At 35.6% G+C, this 20,511-nt stretch overlaps 1 protein-coding gene and 1 pseudogene across 10 annotated transcripts in view; one reads left to right on the forward strand and one right to left on the reverse strand.

Moving 5' to 3' along the window:
• BABAM2 (BRISC and BRCA1 A complex member 2) overlaps positions 1-20,511 on the reverse strand; it is a 453,662-nt gene that overhangs the window by 316,441 nt on the left and 116,710 nt on the right. The window lies entirely within an intron of this gene.
• On the forward strand, positions 6,056-16,282 carry LOC117979119 (protein FAM133B-like; annotated as a pseudogene).

Raw genomic sequence — 20,511 nt, forward strand, 5'->3', positions numbered from 1 at the left:
CCTTCCATTAAAATATAATTTCTTTATTGATCTCCTTAGCCATTCAAGGCAAACTCACTGGAAAACACTCCCAATCAAGGATGGTTTAGCTATACTAAACAAGATAAAAATTCCTCTAGTATTGCTACATGACCACTTTTACTTGTTAGGTAATTTGTGGTTTGAACCACTTTGCCTAGAAGGGGAGAAAACAGAAGATATATAAAGTTTTAGTTACTCCCTAAGAATAGGGCATATTTTAAAAACAGGTCTGGCAATACAAGGCATTGGAGCTTTCCATTCTCTTGAGTAGGAGATACAGAAAAATGCCCAAAGCTCCTTCAGGGAAAGAGGAGGAGGAGGCATAAGTTAGCAGGCATCTATGAAAAAGAGAAAAATAAGTATTTCTCTCTCTATTCACAAAGTTCTTCTTCTACATCTTTTTGGTAATGCTTGAAGGAAGAAATCTGAAATGAAGATGGTCACAGAGAGTAGGCACAGGGCACATCACATATTAACAGAGAAAAGAGCATACAAAAAAGGATTCCAAAAATGAGGAATGAAAAACGCATTTAGAGAAAGTGATAAAACATAGTCAAAGAAAATAAACAAAAGCAAAAGAAAATTCACTACTATTTTATAATAGAAACTTCATTCATTCTCACAAAAACACCTATGAAACAGTTCAGGGAAGGTATCACGCCAATTCTTTTTAAAGACTAGTTAACTAGAGAGATTAAATAACTGCTCACATTCAAGTGTAAACAATAATTGAGACTGTGTAGAATGTAAATCTGCCTACTCTTCCTCCAATCAGTTAACTAAAATATCAGTTTTGAACCAACGAACTGGCACTTGCCTCTTTGTGGTCATGAGCGAACTCATGCATAGTGGTAATTTTGAATTGTTTACTTTTGCTCCCCTGTCTAGGCTGCCTGACAGGACAAGTGCTCCGAGTTCATGTGACCCCTCACCTTCCCACATTTCTCTCTCGTAAATACACTCCATCACGTACCTATGTGCTCCCATATCAATGGCTCCACAGACTTGAACAAGCCCAACCAATCCTCAGAGCTCCTCCTTATCAGAGCTTCCTTCTTCAGAAAGACAGTGAGGAATAGTAGTTTCAAGGCCTAGCTCACCCTCAATTCCGGTTCCACTTATCAAAACCCATAGCTTTTTGGCCACAGTGCCACAAATTTAGACATGCGCGAGGATACCTATAAACGGAAAACACTGAGAAACAATGTAGTCTGTCCATGTCTGTGGGGAGATAAAGGAGGAAACTAAGCAAATGAAGAAATGAGACTTGGAACCATCTCTGCTTAAAAAGGGAGGGAAAAAAATCTTCCAGGGGGAAAAAAATTATTTAATGAAATTAATCTTATGATAAAAATGTTCAACTAATAAAAGGATAAGGTACAGGAATACATTAGAAATATAACAAGAAAATTATCGAAAACTTCTTACTACAAAATTTTGCCCAACTCTCTAGCATATCGATAAAATAAAAGGAAATTAAAAGAGACTGACAATATATGAAAAGTATGCAAGCCCATTAGTGTTAAGGAAGTATAATTTTCCTAATTTCTCCTTTTTAATAAACTAATTTTTCATTGAAAAAGTAATATATGCACACGGTAAAACGAATATTTTTTAAATGGCATAAAAGAATGTAAAGAACAATATTAAGTCTCCCTCTAGCCTATATTATGAGATCGTCTCCCTAGAGAAGATACTTTCCCCCACACAGGGCCTGCACACGACACCAATGTCTGACCCTTCCTAAGTTCCTCCACATGACCCATGGCTCTGCCACTCTATGCTGCCTCTCCCACTCTTTGAAGCTCCAAACACTGCTTCCATGGTGCATGCTTCCCTCAGATCAGTGTCTTACTTTCAACTTATTATCCTGATAGTGCTTCAGCTCCACAAATTGTTTCTGGCTCCCATGGAACCCTCTGATTTGGCCTGTCCCTCACCCAGTATTTCCCACAAGAGAAGAAAGTTGGGCAAAAATTATGAGAAACAATGTTTATATCTTAAATTAGTCCAGTTCTTTTTTTCAGCAAACAGCTAATGTTGGTGAAGATATAATTTCATGGACCTTTTTACACAAGGAATTGTAAACTCATACAAGTAGTTTGTGTGTGTGTGTGTGTGTGTGTGTGTGTGTCAGAGAGACAGAGAGTCTTAGAAATGTTTATTCTCAATGCCTCTAGAAATCTTATTTCTGGGAATCTAGCTAATCTGCAAATAACTAAAAATAACGGGGGGGACTTTATAGACAGAAATACACATAGAGTCATTTGTAATATCATGAAACTGCAAACAATCTAAATACCTGATAATAAGAACTGTTTTAAAAACCGTTAAAGTAATTCAAATAATCTGCAACTATGTTTCTATACTATTACAGTATGTTTATACAATTGTATATATAATTTATAAACAATTACAATAGCACAGAAACAATTGCAATAACACAGAAAATCCTTTTGTTAAAACACTAAATGAGGAGAGATATAAATCTATATATACATTATGATTACAACTTGGCTATCCCCATCCCCTCCCAACCTTCCACAGCAAAAACCATCTTAACATGGAAAATTTATTGGGAGAAATGTTAATAACTGATATCCATAGTTGGGAGCTATTTAAAAGAGTTTTTTGCTTCTTCCTGTTTTTCTGTATTTTCCAAATTTTCTGAGTGTATATACATGCATATGTATGTATGCATATATAAGACATGCACATACTTTCATAATGGAAATATAACTTTTAAGAAAACATAATAGCATACTTCACGTCTTTTATTTCACACTTCACATATTTCATTTCTGTTTTTCAATCTCAAAATTTAAGAAATTCCATTTGTCATTTATACATTTTATGAGGTCAGACTCCAATTGTCTCTTCTACACAACTAAAAAAGTTAGCCAGTGCCATAACCATCTGGAAAACAAATCTTGCATCATTTAGCCCTAAACACGTATGCTTCAAGTAACTTTGAATTTACTATTTCTTAAATTCTGAGCCTCACAGAACATTTCCAGAAAGCTAATGCAACATGCTAAAGTGTAGTGGTCACAGTTGAAGCAGTTTATTGTGCTTTCCTTAGCCAAAACTCTTTTGTGTTGCATTCATCTAAATGCAAAGTCTTACTAAGCAAAAAGAACAAATCTGGAGGCATCACATTACCCGACTTCAAACTATACTATAAGGCCATAGTCACCAAAACAGCATGTTACTGGTATAAAAATAGGCACATAGGCTAATGGAACAGAATAGAGAACTCAGAAATAAAGCCAAATACTTACAGCCATTTGATCTTCAACATAGCCAACAAAAACATAAAGTGGGGAAAGGACACCCTATTCAACAAATGGTGCTGAAATAACTGGCAAGCCACCTGTAGAAGAATGAAACTGGATCCTCAGCTCTTACCTTATATGAAAATCAACTCAAGGTGGATGAAAGACTTAAATCTAAGACCTGAAACCATAAAGATTCTATAAGATAACATAGGAAAAACCCTTCTAGACATTGGCTTAGGCAAAGACTTCATGACCAAGAATCCAAAAGCAAATGCAACAAAAACAAAGATAAATAGATGGGACTTAATTAAACTAAAAAGCTTCTGCACAGCAAAAGAAACTATCAGCAGAGTAAACAGACAACCCACAGAGTGGGAGAAAATCTTCACAATCTATACATCTGACAAACAACTAATATCCAGAACCTACAAAGAACTCAAACATATCAGCAAGAAAAAAAAACAATCTCATTAAGAAGTGAGACACGTGCACACCTATGTTTATTGCAGCACTATTTACAACAGCAAAGACTTGGAACCAATCCAAATGCCCATCAATGATAGACTGGATAAAGAAAATGTGGCATATATACACCATGGAATACTATGCAGCCATAAAACAGGATGAATTCATGTCCTTTTCAGGGACATGGGTGAATCTGGAAGCTATCATTCTCAGAAAGCTAACAGAGGAACAGAAAATCAAACACTGCATGCTCTCACTCATAAGTGGGAGTTGAACAATGAGAACATATGGACACAGGGAGGGGAACATCACACACTGGGGCCTGTCAAGGGTTGGGGGGTAAGGGGAGGGAGAGCATTAGGACAAATATGTAATGCATGTGGGGCTTAAAACCTAGATGATGGGTTGACAGATGCAGCAAACCACCCTGGTTCATATATACCTATATAACAAACCTGCACGTCCTGCACATGTATCCCAGAACTTAAAGTAAAATGTTTTAAAAAGTGGACTAAGGACATGAATAGGCAATTCTCAAAAGAAGATATACAAATGGCCAACAAGCATTTGGAAAAATGCTAACATCACTAATTATCAGAGAAATGCAAATCAAAACCGTAACACAATACCACTTCAGTTCTGCAAGAATGACCAAAATCAAAAAATAACAGATGGCATGGATGTGGCGAAAAGGGAACACTTTTACATTATAAAAGTAAAAAAAGGGAATGTAAACTAGTACAACTACTATGGAAAACAGTGTGGAGATTCCTTAAAGAACTGAAAGTAGATCTACCTTTTGATCCAGCAATCCCACTACTAGGTATCCACCCAGAGGAAAAGAAGTCATTATATGAAAAAGATACTTACACATGCATGCTTACAGCAGCACAATTTGCAATTGCAAAAATGGGGAACCAGCCCAAATATTCATCAATCAACGAGTGGATAAAGAAAATGTGATATATATCATGGAATACTACTCAGCCATAAAAAGTAATGAAATAATGGCATTCGCAACAACCTGGATGGAATTGGAGACTATTATTCTAAGTGAAGTAACTCAGGAATAAAAAAACAAACATCGTATGTTCTCACTCACATGTGGGAGCTAAGCTACGAGGACACAAATGTATAAGAATGAGGACACAAAGGTATAAGAATGACGCATTGGACTTTGGGGACTCAGGAAAGGGTGAGGATAGCAAGAAATAAAAGACTACACGTTGGGCACAGTGTACACTGCTTGTGTGATGGATGTACCAATCTCAGAAATTGCCTCTAAAGAATTTATTCATATAACCAAACACCACCTGTTTCCCAAAACCTACTGAAATACAAAAATTAAAAAATTTTTAAAAACCTGTACACAAATGTTCATAGTAGCATACTCCTAATAGCTAAAAAGTACAAACAACCCAAATGTCCATCAACCAATGATGAATAAATACAATGTGTACACACATACAATGGAATATCATTCCACAATAAAAATACTGATTCATGCTATGACAGGGATCAACCTTGAAACATTAAGCTGTGCAAGAAGCCAGACCTAAAGGCCACACATTGTATGAATCCATTTATACAAAATGTCTACAAAAGCCAAATCTATAGGGACAGACTGTAAATTAGTGGTTGCCTAGGGCTGGAGACTTGGGGGAAAATGAGGACTGCTAATGCGTACACAGTTTCTTTTTGGGAATGATTAGAATGATCTAAATTCACTATGGTAATTGATGACTGCACGACTCTGTGGATATACTGAAACAACTGAATTTTATACTTCAAATGGATGAGTTACATATCAATTAGATCTCAATAAAGCTGTTAAAAAGGAAAAAAGGAAAAATCTTTCTACAACTTAGAAAGTAATAGTGCATTAGGTAATTTCTAATTTTAAACTTCTAATGTCTATAATCATGAATAAATTATACAGAATATGCAGAAAAAAATAAAATAAATGGGAAGTCTTAGGAAATCACCAACAACATTTTACATTTCTAACAAAACTGGAACTGAACAAGCATGATTTTTTAAAATGTCACTCCATCTGGAGAATACCAAGGATAACAACAAAAATAAATTTGCTATTGACCTATTTGTAAGAGGACCAAGTATTATCAGCAATAAGTGTTTACACTGTACATTTTGTTAAGTATGTATAATTTCTCTAATATATCATCTAAAACAATTGAAATGAAATCATTTTAAACATATTTTCCTAATTTCTTCAAATATAACAATTTCCAAATTTTGTAAAGTCAAGTGGACATAACATGAATTTGAGGATGGGAGAAAGAGAAGCTGGATTAAGAAAAACTAACTTTGGGACTATTCAGAGCAAGTCTACTCCTTCTTCCATGTAAATACCCTTCAAATATTTATAGTCATGTGGCTAACAAAAAAAGGTAACACAGCACTGCCAATCACATCCCTTATGGTTTTAACTTGCAGATTATACTTTGGGATTTTGTTCTTGATAAATTTCAACTATTACGAACAAAATGAAGTGGAGACAAGAAAGAATATCACAGTAGTACCCTTCACCACTACAAATTGTAGCACACTCATAGAAATAAATATTGGTAAGGCAAAAAAATTAAACAGGGTAGTTCTGTGATCCTCCATGGCTTTGTTTTCAAATATTCTAATAATTCTCTTCCCCCTTGTAAGCAGAGCCTATAGAGTCTGATGAGATTGTTGCTATGATGTTTGAAGCTGTTCATTGCAGTCTAAAACACAGTGGATTCTGGGATGCACAGAAGTTAATTAGAAAGAAATGCACCTGCGGCGGGCCCGCTTCGGCCATCTCTCCGGCCCGGTTTCCCTCGGCGTGTGACTGTGTGCTCAGCCCAGCACCATGGGCAAGTGGGACAAATGGGTAGCCTATATGAACCCAACAGCAATGGCGAGTTCAAGGGGTCCAATCCAGTCTTCAGGGCCAAAAATACAGGATTATCTGAATCGATCAAGGCCTACCTGGGAAGAAGTAAAAGAGCAACTAGAAAAGAAAAAGAAAGGCTCCAAGAGTTTGGTTGAATGTGAAGAAAAAATGAATGAGAACTGGAAGAAAGAACTAGAAAAACACAGGGGGAAATTGTTAAGTGGAAGTGAGAGCTCATCCAAAAAAAGACAGAGAAAGAAAAAAGAAATCTGGTAAGTATTCATCTTCTTCTTCATCAAGCTCTGATTCTTCCAGCAGTTCTTCTCATTCTGAAGATAAGGGTAAGAAACATGGAAAACTGAGAAAGAAAAAGAACTGTTCACATAAATCTTCTGAAAGGTCCATGTCAGAAACTGAATCAGACAGTAAGGATAATTTAAAAAAGAAAAAGAAGTCAAAAGATGCAACTGAGAAAGAAAAGGACATTAAAGGACTCAGAAAAAAGAGAAAGATATATTCTGAAGATAAATCTTTATCATCTGAGTCCTTGTCAGAATCAGAGTATATGGAGGAGGTACGAGCAAAAAAGAGGAAAAGCAGTGAAGAACGAGAAAAAGCAACAGAAAAAAACAAAACAGAAAAAGAAGCATGAGAAAAACAGTGGAAGAAGAAAAAGAAGCCTGCTAGTTCAAGTCCTGACTCACCATAACATTCAGAAAAATCAGGATTCCCTTATAAAGAAAGCACAATGTCTGAGGAAATTTCAACTGTGAAAACTACAACATATTTACTAAAATGCATGAATTTTCTTGTTTTTAGAATTATTCCTGGACTATTCAGTAGCCACTCAGATGCCACTGTGTGAAAGGGCCATAAATGTTGCCTGCTGCTTGAACATCTATTTTTTTCTCTTCCAGTGCTTGATAACTCTGGTAGATAATACACTGCAGTTGTACTAGTGGTTAAGATATTTGGGAATAAAATTAATACTTTTGACTAGAAGTGTCTAAAGATAAACCAACAGAAATTGAATCTGGATACATCTTTAAGATGTGATCAGAAATGACTAGATGACTCTAGTTAAAATTTTTGAAGGAGGGATTAAATTAATATTTCAAAACCCTTACTCTGTAGATAAATGTATTTTAATTTTTTCCCCTTGTATACCTTTATTTACCTGGGGAAGGAGCTTTTAGGGTTAGGGGGTGGTTTGCTATCTCTTTAGCTAGCAGAATAGTGTGCCTTTGATCCTCACACATCTGTTTTGTGGACACAGCAGCCATGCTTCACAGGAAGGTCAGAGCTGGCTACCAGCAGTCTTGCCCTTTACTGAGCTTAGTGTCATCCTTGGATGCTGTCATATGCTGCTTTGAGTGAACCAGAGAAACAGCCATTTGCAGCATGAGAAAGACCCAAAAGCTCTGGGATTTACTTCCACTTCAATAATAATGAATATTTTTTAGCATTAGAATGTATTATGTCATTTGAATTAATTTTGATTACGCTTTGGCTTGGGAAAGGAATTATTTTAAATAGACACTGGTACTTTCTGAACTTGATAGCTAAGGATTCTAAAATGCACATTTTATACTAAGTTTTAACCAGTCAGGAAAATTTTATGTAACCAGTGATAGTTTATTTTTTGTATGAATTTTGTTTAGGCTGCAATGTTTAGTTTTTGTTAACTCCTCACTCTCACTGTTTTAAGTTCATTACTATGTTTAACAACCTACTTGCCAAGATATTTAGCATGTAAAATGCAGGGTTTTGATTTAAAAAAAAAAAACCAGCTTCATATTGAAGCTGAGACTTAACCATAAACAAGTTGAGTGGCAAAAAAAAAAAAAAAAAAAAGAAAAAGAAAGAAAGAAATGCCAATATCTGCCATCCAAATGAATAGCTAAGTAGACACCAATAAACGGCCACTTCTGGGATTAATTTGGGCTAGTAAAAGTATTCCTAGAAACACAGTTAGGTTAAGTCCTCACACTTACTTAGGAACTGTGTCTGTCAAGTAAACTGAATGTATGCCGGTAAAACATGGTGATTTGCGACTTGTGTTTGGGGGCTTCTGGTGGAGCCAGAATTAGTCTGAACAGAAGGCACTTCAGGCTTTCTAAAGCCTGTTTTAAACAGAACACCTCTGTTCTTCTGGTTTTTGTTTGTTTTAGTTTGGCTTGGTTGGAGTTTTATCAAAGATGTTGTTATTTGAAAAGAATCTTTTTTTGGAAAAATTGATCTAGTCTAATACACAGTGAATAGTTCAGTGAAATCTTAATGTTACCTCCCCCCATCCTGTATGTGACCCTCATCTCAATACCAGAAGCCCTGCTAAGTGGAATCAGTAATCATAACATGGCCATGGAGGAATGGCATAGGATCTTCACAAAAACGTGAAGAAAAGTATGTCCCTTTGTTTTTTTCCTTTCAGTTTTTGTTTTTAAGACTTTAGCCACAAATTATCAAATTAGTCAACAAATATGCAGCTCATGCTTGGAGTAAAAGGGATTTATCTTCTTAAATCCTATATATCTTAACGATAAGCAGAGTGGAGCTGGCAGTTGCTCCAGAAAAACTCATCTGTTTTGGGGAGTTTTTGGGAGCAGCCATGGAAGCCATGGAAGCTTCTGATTGTGGTTCTGCCCCTCCTTTATCTTGAGCTCTCCAAGGTTCTGACCTGCCTCTCAACCAACAACCAACTTCGCTGTGAGCCACATGTACACACACACACGTGTGTGTGTGTGTGTGTGTGTGTGTGTAAGAGCTTCTTTTTTTTTTTTTTTACTTGCTGGACAAAAATCAATCAGACCATTCCCTGGCTTACAACCAATGAAATCTTCTAGCTACTTGTGGTAATATGATCCTGATTCTCATGTCAATACAGAACATGACAGTTATATATTCTTGAGGAGGACATATGTCTTGGGCAAAATGCACAAATACCTTTGTAGCTGAAAAACCACTTTCCCATAAAGTTTGTGATAGGACTGGTAAGACTCATAATGGAGAAAAAACAAAATAGGAAATTTTAAGTCTGAACTTTTCAAAATGCCATTCAGTAGGCAGCCTCACCCAGCTGCTAGGTAAGCCAAACTTCCAACTAACAGAGGAATTCTAGGGCATGTTCAAATATCTATCAAGAGATGACCTACTGGTGGAATCTTATCAGAATTTATCATCTCAATTTTGTGCCAGGGTGTCAGAATCTTTGGAGGTGGCATACTTCACATGTCTAGTTTCCTCCATAGGCAAGTAAGCTTTAAACCTAAAACATGCAAAAGTATCCCAAAATGATAGCTAATTATAATTATGGCTCCATTTATAAAATTCAAAAGCCTGTGATGTCCCTTCTTGCCCATCAGAAACTGCTATATAGATTACCTTTCAGTTCCTCTTAAAAGAAGGTAACCAGTATGCAGCCCCACTCCATCTTGAATTTCCACTTCAAATGAGTCTCTAGGATCACCCAGCTTAATTCCAACTTGTGTTTCTTTCTTAAGAATCGGGGATGGATAAATGGGAGGAAACAAAGGTGGGAGAGAAGTGGAGAGCGAAGAAATTTTAAACCACATCTCTTGATCTAATCTTCCTCATTTATTAAGAGAAAGAAAGTAGGCAAATTCCTTTCTATCTTGGAAAATCCCTCAAGTGGGACAGGAATGAAAAGAATACCCTCCAAAGGAAAAGAATCTTAATTAGCCATTTTTCTCTTAAAACTGTAACCACGCAGAGAATAAAAATAATGTATTTTCCAAAACACGCATTAGAGAACTAAGGCCAAGAACACTAAAATTATTGAACATAAGCACCGTGAAGAGTACTAGAGTGACTAACAACTAAATATACTCTATTTCTTCCATAGGTGTTGTCTTTATCCTCACACTTTTAAGGTAATATCTTTTAAACACAAAAACAAATCTATTTGGGGCCAAAATGCTCAAGTTTTAAACCAGTGGTTTCTCAAAAATATATGAATTAATATTATTAGGACAAAATGTCAATGTAGGCTAAAATTTGACTTATGAATCCTAAACATTAAAACTATTTTTGTGGCCCCAGCTTGGCTGTGGTTCTAAAATGAATGTCACCATTTACCTTAGCTATTGATGCCACACACCTTCTCAATTAATGCTACTCAGACCCAGAGAATGAAAGGCAATGGCAGAAAGGGAATTAGCAAATATGATTTCTAACTTAATTCAAATTGTTTTTCCTGGGGATGTATTTAAATTTTCCAGGTTGCTCGAATATCATCCAGGGATGTGATTTTGAAGGAGACAGCTTGTTACTGTTTTTCCTGGCTGTACTACAAGAAACAACAGTGTGAGCTTATTTTAAGTTAATGTGTGCTTCTATGTTTCTTTACAAGAAATTAACTGCAATCATTTAGTTAAAGCAAACACTTTGTTAGTGTTACACTTTTCATTAGAAAATGTCTTCAGGAATCTTTCAAACTTAGAGAGTTAAGAATCCCAATTCCGTCCAAAGATTTTAAACTTGGAGCAAATTATTTAAATCACAATGAAAGATCATTTAAGCTTAGTGACCCTTTGCTGGTACTGAATATTTTATAGCCATAGGGAACTCCTATCCATTCTCCCAGATCAAGATAGTAACTTTTTTCCTGTCTCAGTCGGCACCAGACCCCACAGTAGATTCTGATTTCCTTCTGACTATGATAATCACAAACAAACCCACAGGAATGGGCAGTATGGAACAAGAAGAGCAAACAGTTTCAACCAATTTGTTATTTACAACTGGAGAAACATCTGCAGGCTCTGACACCTAGTTTCTGATCTCTGCCCTAGATGACTTCCCTAGTGAGAATAGGCCCCTGGGCTACAATGATTTATATTATGTAACTGTTTCTCCGCACCTTAGCTGAGCTCCCTGGACTTTAGACCTGCAATGTTTGCCAGACCCTCTTCCTCTTAGTCAAAATCCCAGCTATAGGCTTTTCTGGCCAGTGTCTTAAAACCACCAATGTCCTAGTAACACAACTTATGTGTAAATGGGCAGGTAGAACTCTGCATGAAAACGAGACTACCCCAGGCTCTTCGGGTTGTAACAGCCACATGCAGCTATAAGAGCAAGAAAGAAAAAGCAAAGCAAAATAGACACTCAACTGAAGGAAAGGATATCCACAAAGCACAATACACGGGATACTAAAGAGCTTTCAATGTCTTTACTCTTCTCCCTAAAAACTCTACCTCTTATCCCCAGATCCATATAATATCCTTGGTCTAAACATACATTTAGGAAACATCCATTGTTTCACGTCCAACACCCATTCCCCTCTTGCTGATAACACCAAACCAAATTTTGTGGGGGAGACTTCCCTTCCCCGTTCTCAGGCATAAGTTTTGAGTGGGAACCTCCAGTTCTCTATAAGCTCTATAGGTCCTCACTCTCTAACCCCATCAACATTGCCTATGCACTTAGCTCAATGTTTGATTCAGCCACTGGACACATATCCAGTCAAACCCAATGAGATAAATAAAGACATCAGCTGGGACTGCTGAGAAATAAAGGCTTTCTTTCTTCCTATGAAAGGAGAATATAAAGTCTGAATTGGAGTAATAATTTTTTATTCACAAGGGAAAAGACTTGTCAACCTGTGTGGATATGGGGACTAAAAGTTAACACAATGGGAGGCAGAGCAGAGAAGAAAAGAAACGGGAAGAAACCAGGTCCTTAATTAAATAACATTATTTCAGCCACTGGACCAAGCTTTGTCTGATGCTCAATTCTGGACTGTTAAGTTCTCTAAGCCAATTAATTCTCTTTATAGTTAAAGCCAGTTTGAATCAGGTTCCTGTCACTTAAAAAAAAATGGAAATAAAGAATAATAAGAAAATAAAAGAGCACTGACACACCACAACACCATTATCACCCTTTTACCTCTTTAGGGGAAAGATCAGAGGAAGAGGCACATAAGCTCTTACTAGGCCATGTAACTATTCAAGAGCACTTCAACCAAAAGTATAGATTTGGTTTGGGTTTTCTGCCAGAGACAAAAATTGAGTAGCTTCCTACATTTATCTGCAGAAAAATCTACATAGAGGATTAATCTATTTTTACTAACTCAACAATGATTATAATGATTTTTCTTAAGGAAAAAATAAATAATAAGGAAAAGAGGAAAAACAGGATCTATATTTTTGTATACTACAACTCATTCAGTAAATTTAAGTTAAAATGGATCTGAAATAGGTATCTGAGATGTTCCCCATCCCAGATCTTTTCAAACACCAATAAGGTATTTGATTCAGTGGGTAATCAAGTGAAACTTATAAAAAAGCCAACAGTCCCACTGAAGGACATAAAGGAGAAAAATGAACAACTGTTCCAGACTAAATAAGGACCCTTTGATTACTGACATGTGTCTTTGATTACTGACATGCACACAATGAGCAGTACCCCAGTCCTTCTTTAGCACTGAGCTTAGACAGGAGGCCTTCACTGGCTTCACGGTCCCTTAAACAGGAGATATTTTTACCTTTCCTCCACTTGACTGGAACATATTCAGTACGTACAAGCTGTCCTGTGGTATCATATGAATGCTGCCTCCATGCCACACTGGAAATGTGTGCCTCTGGCCAGTAAACCTTTACATCTTGTGCACACATTCTCTCTCCAGGAGACTTAAAATGGGTCCCCAGAAGGCAGCCATGGTGACTGCCTTCAAACCATTTATCAACTTAGCAATACACAATGATTATTGTTTCATCAGCTGTCACTTCCTTAAACTACTGCCATCCGTCTCTAGCCCCTAAACCCATTCCTCACCAGTTCTTTCAAAACTGTGGTGCCTCTCAAAGTAAACTAAATAAAAGCATCTGTTTCAAATGGTACCATCCAAACAGCCTTCCCTGGGTCTCAGGATAAATAATCATGAAGACATACTCTCTCCATTGAAGTGCTTCACGAACCTTAACAAAGCATTAACATCCCAAGCTACCAATTTCGACTGCCATCAACTCATCGTCAAACAGACTAGGTTTCTTTTTATCAATAAAGAGCATTTATTAATAATTAATATTTTAAAAATCCCTTAATAGAAGGCTGTCAATATGCAATCTTCATTAACCAGGAAAGGCTGATATTTCCCTACAAGTATATGAACCTTTTCTACCTACTACCCTAGCTTCCACACTGGCTATCATCAGAATAACTATGGAAGCATCTTAAAAAGACACAGTATCAGATCCAACCCTCTGACACACTGATTAAGTACACCTGGGGTGAGACCTGCTCCTTGGCCCTATACAATCTTTTCATGATTTTGGAGTCAGGTTCAGGCACCCACATAGCAGGCAAAACCCAGAACACTTATTTTTCCAATGAATTTTCTCATTGTGATTGAAGGCCCAAATAATTTCATATAAACTCACTAGACCTTCACATATAATCCATTGACTAAACGATGGCTAAAAGCTCCACCCACTAGAGCTTTCCACTAGTTGCCCCACACGTATCCCAGGAAGTTACAGGTTGTGTCTCCAGACCTCTGGTCTACTTCTAACAATGAATATCACCTGGAATCCAGAGCTGCCCATATCCAGGGGGGAAAAACATCTTCAACAATGGAGAGCCAACATCACTCTTGCTCCTTTCTGCTTCTCCTATAGTAATGAATTTTACTAAACTTGATCCTTTCATCTGCCTAGAACTGTAATATCATCCAGGCTGTCTGTGAGATCCCATCACCCCAATTTAATGTCACTGGTGCCCTGGGGGGAAAGTGCCAAATAGCTTACTCAATGGTGTGATCATTCTCAAATTGGACGTATTTATTTGTGTTTAATTTTTAAATCATCATCTTTTCTCTCAAATGTTTTTGTGATGGTTTCATTAAGATTAAGGAATTACGGAGCATTTGCAAATTGACCGCCTCAGCCTGCAGACATGCTTTCTTTGACCCACACAAATTTTTATTTGAAAATCTTTAAACAAAGCATACACACTTCAGCGGGTCACAATCCCCACCAATTCCAACTGTTTCATACATACTTTTTCATTCATTTGTGTTACCTGGGTACACTTGACTGGCTCCTTCAGACATTTGAGTTCGTAGCCCCTGCTACAAGTAAGATTACTGAGATTTTAGGGCATCTCCTAAAAAGACGGTTTATTTCCTCCCATGGTCTCTTCATTTATGGTAGATGCATCAGGTGTTTATTGGTGTCATGTAAGCAAAAGAATAGCTGAAGTTTCTCAGTCACTGAAAATTAAAGATGAAAAGAAACCTCTCCTATTTATTGCACCCACTAATGTTCATAAGAAATCACTGATTGTCTGGGTAATACAGTTACTTCATATCACTGTCTTTCTATGAGATTATAAACTATGAGAGGACAGGAACAGTATCTTATTCATCTCTATGCAAATACTGCATTAGACATTATGGGTTATTCAAAATGGGCACTCAAATTATTTTTCAAGTGAATGATCACTACTATTCAATTCATTATAAACAAAATTAGGTATATTAAAGGATCCAAAACATTTTCCAGGGTCAATAAAGATACTGGCTACTGGGAGCCAAGTTAATCTGTGGTTATTAGCAGAAGTAGAGAAAAGAAAATTGGAGAGCAATTCTGAAAATACAATATTGCAATATGACTAATTACAGTCATCAATCACAAAAAGTTTGAACAATCTGAAAAACAGTATCTTAAAAGCATTCTAAGACATAATTTCTTTCCAAAGGCTATCACACTTAAAATAAGAAAGTAAAAATAGTTATAAAAATGAAATGAAATTATTATGGCTCAATAGACAAGGTCTAAGGGATACAAAATAGCACATTAAATCAGTTCCCAGTTCATAAAACCTGTATGTGATGTTGGTCTTCCTGTTTTTCATAAACCTTATAATTGTGCTTCCAGAAAGCTACCAAGCATCTGCCTCTATGTAGCTAATTCTTTTAATCTTGGAGCTCTAACAAGGAAATAGAGAGTATACTGTGCCAGGATCACTATCTTCTCCAGCCAAAAGCATTATGTCTTGGAGCCAATTTCCTCTTGGTAAATTTTGATCAAATTTCTTCCATTTGCAGCTTCCTTAGTACTGGTAATGGCTGCACATGTCACAGGTTGATCTATATGTATATATGTTTAACAATATACATTATAAATTTAACGATAATATGTACACCTGTGCACATGAGTAAATATAAGTCTATGTATGCAGCCACACATATATATGCATCCATAGTAGTTCCTGTCTCTTTATGTGATTCTCTGTGACTACCATTCAGGCTTTCTTAATCCAGTGAAAATTCTCTGGTAACAAACATTACTTTGGAACTCTGCATTAATCAACTCTGCTATACAGCTACAATATAATGATAATTAAGGTTAATAATAATACTGATGCTATAAAGTCTCTTAAATGCTTCCAAACCATCAAAAAAAAGATCAAATTATGTTCTACTTTTAGTGGGAGGGGTATTTTATTTAAAAAATCAATTATTTTAAAAGAACTGGTGGCCCATATATAGCTTATATAGTATATTTTTATGAGTCTGAATATTGGATTAATCCGTATACCTCATTTCCCCACAATTCTCAATACAGAATAATTTCTGTAATTTTTATATATGACACCTAACATTAATATACACACATTAAATATATCGTATACAGAGGTTACAGATTAAACAGATCACCATATTTTTCAACTACAATATATAATTACTTAATCCTTCAAGTGCTAAACTAAACTGCTAACTCTCTAGTTGCTCCTGTTATTGTTTAAAATAAAGCATACTTAGTATCATTCACCTTACTTGATGAACAAGGGTCATTCTTATAAGAACAGATAGCCACTTTTTAAAAAGAGTGACATAGTTAGGGACGTTTTAGGTGAATAGGCTACCTGTCCTTAAAATAAATGACACCAGGATACTGTACCTTTAGAATCCTTGTTGCTTTTAATAGTTATTTTCTACTTGCTATACACTTATTTGTCTCATTTTGCTAAAACTAATGTCACTGCAAATTCTAATCTTCAGTCAAGCATTATATACAATTATCTAAATAAAATCTAAAGATGCCTCTATATGTTGTGTATAAAATAAAGCACATAGTCCTTATTTCAGCTATTTCACAAAATTTAGAAACCAGGATGGTAGGGGAAACCAGGGTTACTTTTGGTTTGTGACTATGTACCAAGTAATTTAAGGTACAAGAAATTTGGGACATATATCCAACTACCAATTTATATGAACTGCAGAGGAAGAAAGGAACATGTTAAACTATACCACAGAGATACAATCAGCAAAATCTAGTCTGTGGTAATTTTCTAGGACAAATGGCCCTGTTTCTGCAGCTATAAATTGCAAAAAAGGGGGAAAAAAAGATGGAGAAAACCAGTAACTTAAAAAGACTTGACATAACAATCACAATGCATAGATCTCAATTCAAACAATTAGGAATTTGAACAATGACTGGTTATTTGATGATGCTAGGGAATTACTGTCAATTTGTTTAGATAAGATAATGGTATTTTGGTTATGCTTTTTAAAAGATTTATATTTTTGCATATTATACTGAAATATTTACAGATGAAGTGTCATAATATGTGGGGTTTGCTTCAAACTACAATGCTACTAGGCAGTAAGTGAATAGGAGTATAGATGAAACAAGATTATGACGTGGCAATTATTGAAACGAGATCCATGGGGATTCATTATACAATACCCCAAAATAGAAAGTTTTTCAAATAAGGAAATTCTACAGTTGCAATTAATTTTGTTGTTTTGATTTCTGAAAATTATACCTAAGAATTGTAATTGGATTTCTAAAATGGCTACTTACAAATTTATAGCCATGACATGATGCTAAAAGTTAAAGAAGGTATGCAATTAATCTTAATTGTTTAATCTGGCTTAAAAAATTATCAATTTTCAAAACTCCCTTAGTCCTTTATTCTAAATGTTACAAACATTTTAAAATGCATTGTTTCCTTGAAAAAGAAAATTTTCACAGGGCATGCTGCAAAACAGCACAAAAATTTTTATCTCAAATTTAATAATTACAAATTAAAAAGTCCAAAAAATACTAACAAAACATAAGAAATGGACTTAAAGCTCTCTTCAGGAAGTCAAAATCCTTAGATTAACAGACAGTATTTCAATTATTTGTGTTTAGTATTAAAAGGTTGACAATCACTATGACAGATTTTCTAATTCAGTAAAACACAGCTAAGGTTGTCTATGATGTATCCACTATGAACTAGACAAGATACATACATAAAATAAATCTATAGCTCATTCCAAAAGTATTTCTATTCAGTTCTATTTATATATCAATAAAAATATATAAACTCAAAAGTTTGAAATAGTTATCTCTTTTCCCAACTTGAAAATGCTTTTTAATTTAATCTGTATAGATTTACTGAATTTGGAGTAGAACCTAGATAGTAGCTGAAAGTAAAATAAATGGTTAACTAGTACATTAAATTAGTTTTAAATTAAAGTCAAATCTCATTGAGACACATTTTGCTTTTTAAAAATAATTCCCAGAGGCGCTAACTAGGCTAAAGTTCATGTTAACCTTGGAAACATCTTCAAATTACTAAAATAAATAAGTCTTTTTAAAATGTATTTTTAAGCCAGGCATGGAAGTGTGGTCCCAGCTACTCAGGAGGCTGAGGTGGGATCACCTAAGCCCAGGAAGTCGAGGCAGCAGTGAGCTGTGATTGTGCCGCCACACTTCCAGCCTAGGCAACAGAGTCAGACCCCATATCTTAACCAAAAAAAAAAAAAAAAGTATCTTTAAACACACAAATTATATGTAATTGTTATGTCAATTAGTGTTTGTGCAAATTAATTTTTTAACCTCCTAAAGAACCACCTCCTTTGATTTTAAAAAGTGACTGATAACCTCTGGTAGACTATTTTAGATACTATAAGTAATTAGCTGTCCTTCTTTTGAAAATTCTATAATAATCCAGACTTTATTTTTCAATCTGGTTTCTTCATAAATGTTCTTGAAACAGATTCAAGAAACTGTATTCAATGTGTTGAATGTTTTGTTTATAATAATGTTGTACTTCTATTTTTGTAATCCTACCTACTTAAAAACATTCTTAAAACGTATACAAGGTCTACTGAGTCATTGTCAATTTAAGGCTAGAAACCATTCTGTGGTTAAAGGATTACATCAAACCAGTGTAAGGGCTGAGCTGGCGTTTTCCTTTACAGGTTTAAACATCTTGGCTCTCCAAAGCTTGTGTGGGGGCTGCAGTTTGGCATAAAATTCTCAGCAGGATGCAGATAATTTCTCTGAAAAATGTTTTTTAATGGCTAAGTGTTTTTTTTTTTTTTTTGCTTTTTAAAAATGTTGGAGAAAACATATATTAGAACCAGGTTCAAAATTTATGAGACTCTTCCTCTGTAATGTGCCCATTCCTGTAGATAACCCAAGTACAGCAGAGCAATCCCAATCCTAAAGACTTCATTAAGCATAAAACCTCATTGCTATATGAGTTGAAAGATAAGTACAAAAATCAAAACAAACTGCTTCAATTACAAAAGTAAACTTAGGGCTTCTTTGAAAATACATCCATGTGCTAAGCTCTCTCTGGTAATGATTATATGTTGTCCTTGGTCATTTTGGCCTCCACACCTCTGGTTTTCTTTCCATTTTTACATTCAAATATTACTGTCTTTATTCCCTAAAATGGCCTTGTGAGACAAGTACTTATCAGTTTTATCAATAAATAAATACATAGATCCTGCATAATCCACCTAGTAATCAATAAAACTAAATCTAGAGTTCAGATCTGTCTCGCCCATGTTCATTTTCAATACCTGTAGTTCTCGACTCTGGCTATAACACTAGAATTGGCTTTGTTTGTTTGTTGTTTTTGAGACAGGGTCTCACTCTGTCGCTCAAGCTGGAGTGCTGTGGTACAATCTCAGCTCACTGCAGCCTCAACCTCCCAGGCTCAAACAATTCTCCCACTTCAGCCTCCCAAGTAGTGCAATTACAGGTGCGCACCACCATGCCTGGCTAATTTTTGTTTTTTGTAGTGACAAGGTTTTGCCATGTTGCCCAGCCTTAGAATTGGCTTTCTAAAACCACTGATGCCCAGGTTCTACCCCAGACTAAATAAATAAATTGAAATCTTTGGGAGCTAGGATCCAGCGATCAATACATTCCTGATTTCCCCATGAAATAATCACAGCACCACACAGCAATACAAGAAGAGAAATGTAGAAAGCAGGATGGCAGACATGGTCAACACTAAATTATCTATTTGCAAAACGAAGCTTTAATGTCATTTTCTTTTTTCACCCTACAGTCACTCACTTCCCCACTCCCAAATCAGTAAACACCAAGAAGTCACACAATTCTAGTATTTGCCTACATGAAGTATATTGGGAACATAAATCCTAATAATCACCAAAATGTATAAAACAATTCTAGTTAAAACACCCTCTAGATGATTTATAATTTTATACCCTCTTTAGCTACTGGCTCCCTTTATTATATTTTGTGGCCGTTTACTCCTTTCCGCATCTCTATCTTCCAACTGAGATTTTTGTCTTTCATCTCCCTGAAGAATTAGCAAAGGTTTGCTAATGATGAAGTCTCTGCTTTTGTTTACTTGAAAATGGATTTATTTCACTTAAATTAGTCAATAATCTTTTTGCTAGGTATAGGATTTTAAACAGTTGTTTAGTTTATCACATTAAATATATCACTAAACTGTATTCTCTCTTTCATTAATGCTATTAAGAAGTCAGCTAACAATCTAATGGTTGCTCTTTTGTTTTCTCTGGTTTCTTTTTTTAGATTTTTCTCCTTGTCTTTGGTTTTCTGTAATTTGCCATGATGTGTCTAGGAG

This window comes from Pan paniscus, chromosome 12, assembly GCF_029289425.2.
Source record: "Pan paniscus chromosome 12, NHGRI_mPanPan1-v2.0_pri, whole genome shotgun sequence".
Taxonomy (NCBI): domain Eukaryota; kingdom Metazoa; phylum Chordata; class Mammalia; order Primates; family Hominidae; genus Pan; species Pan paniscus.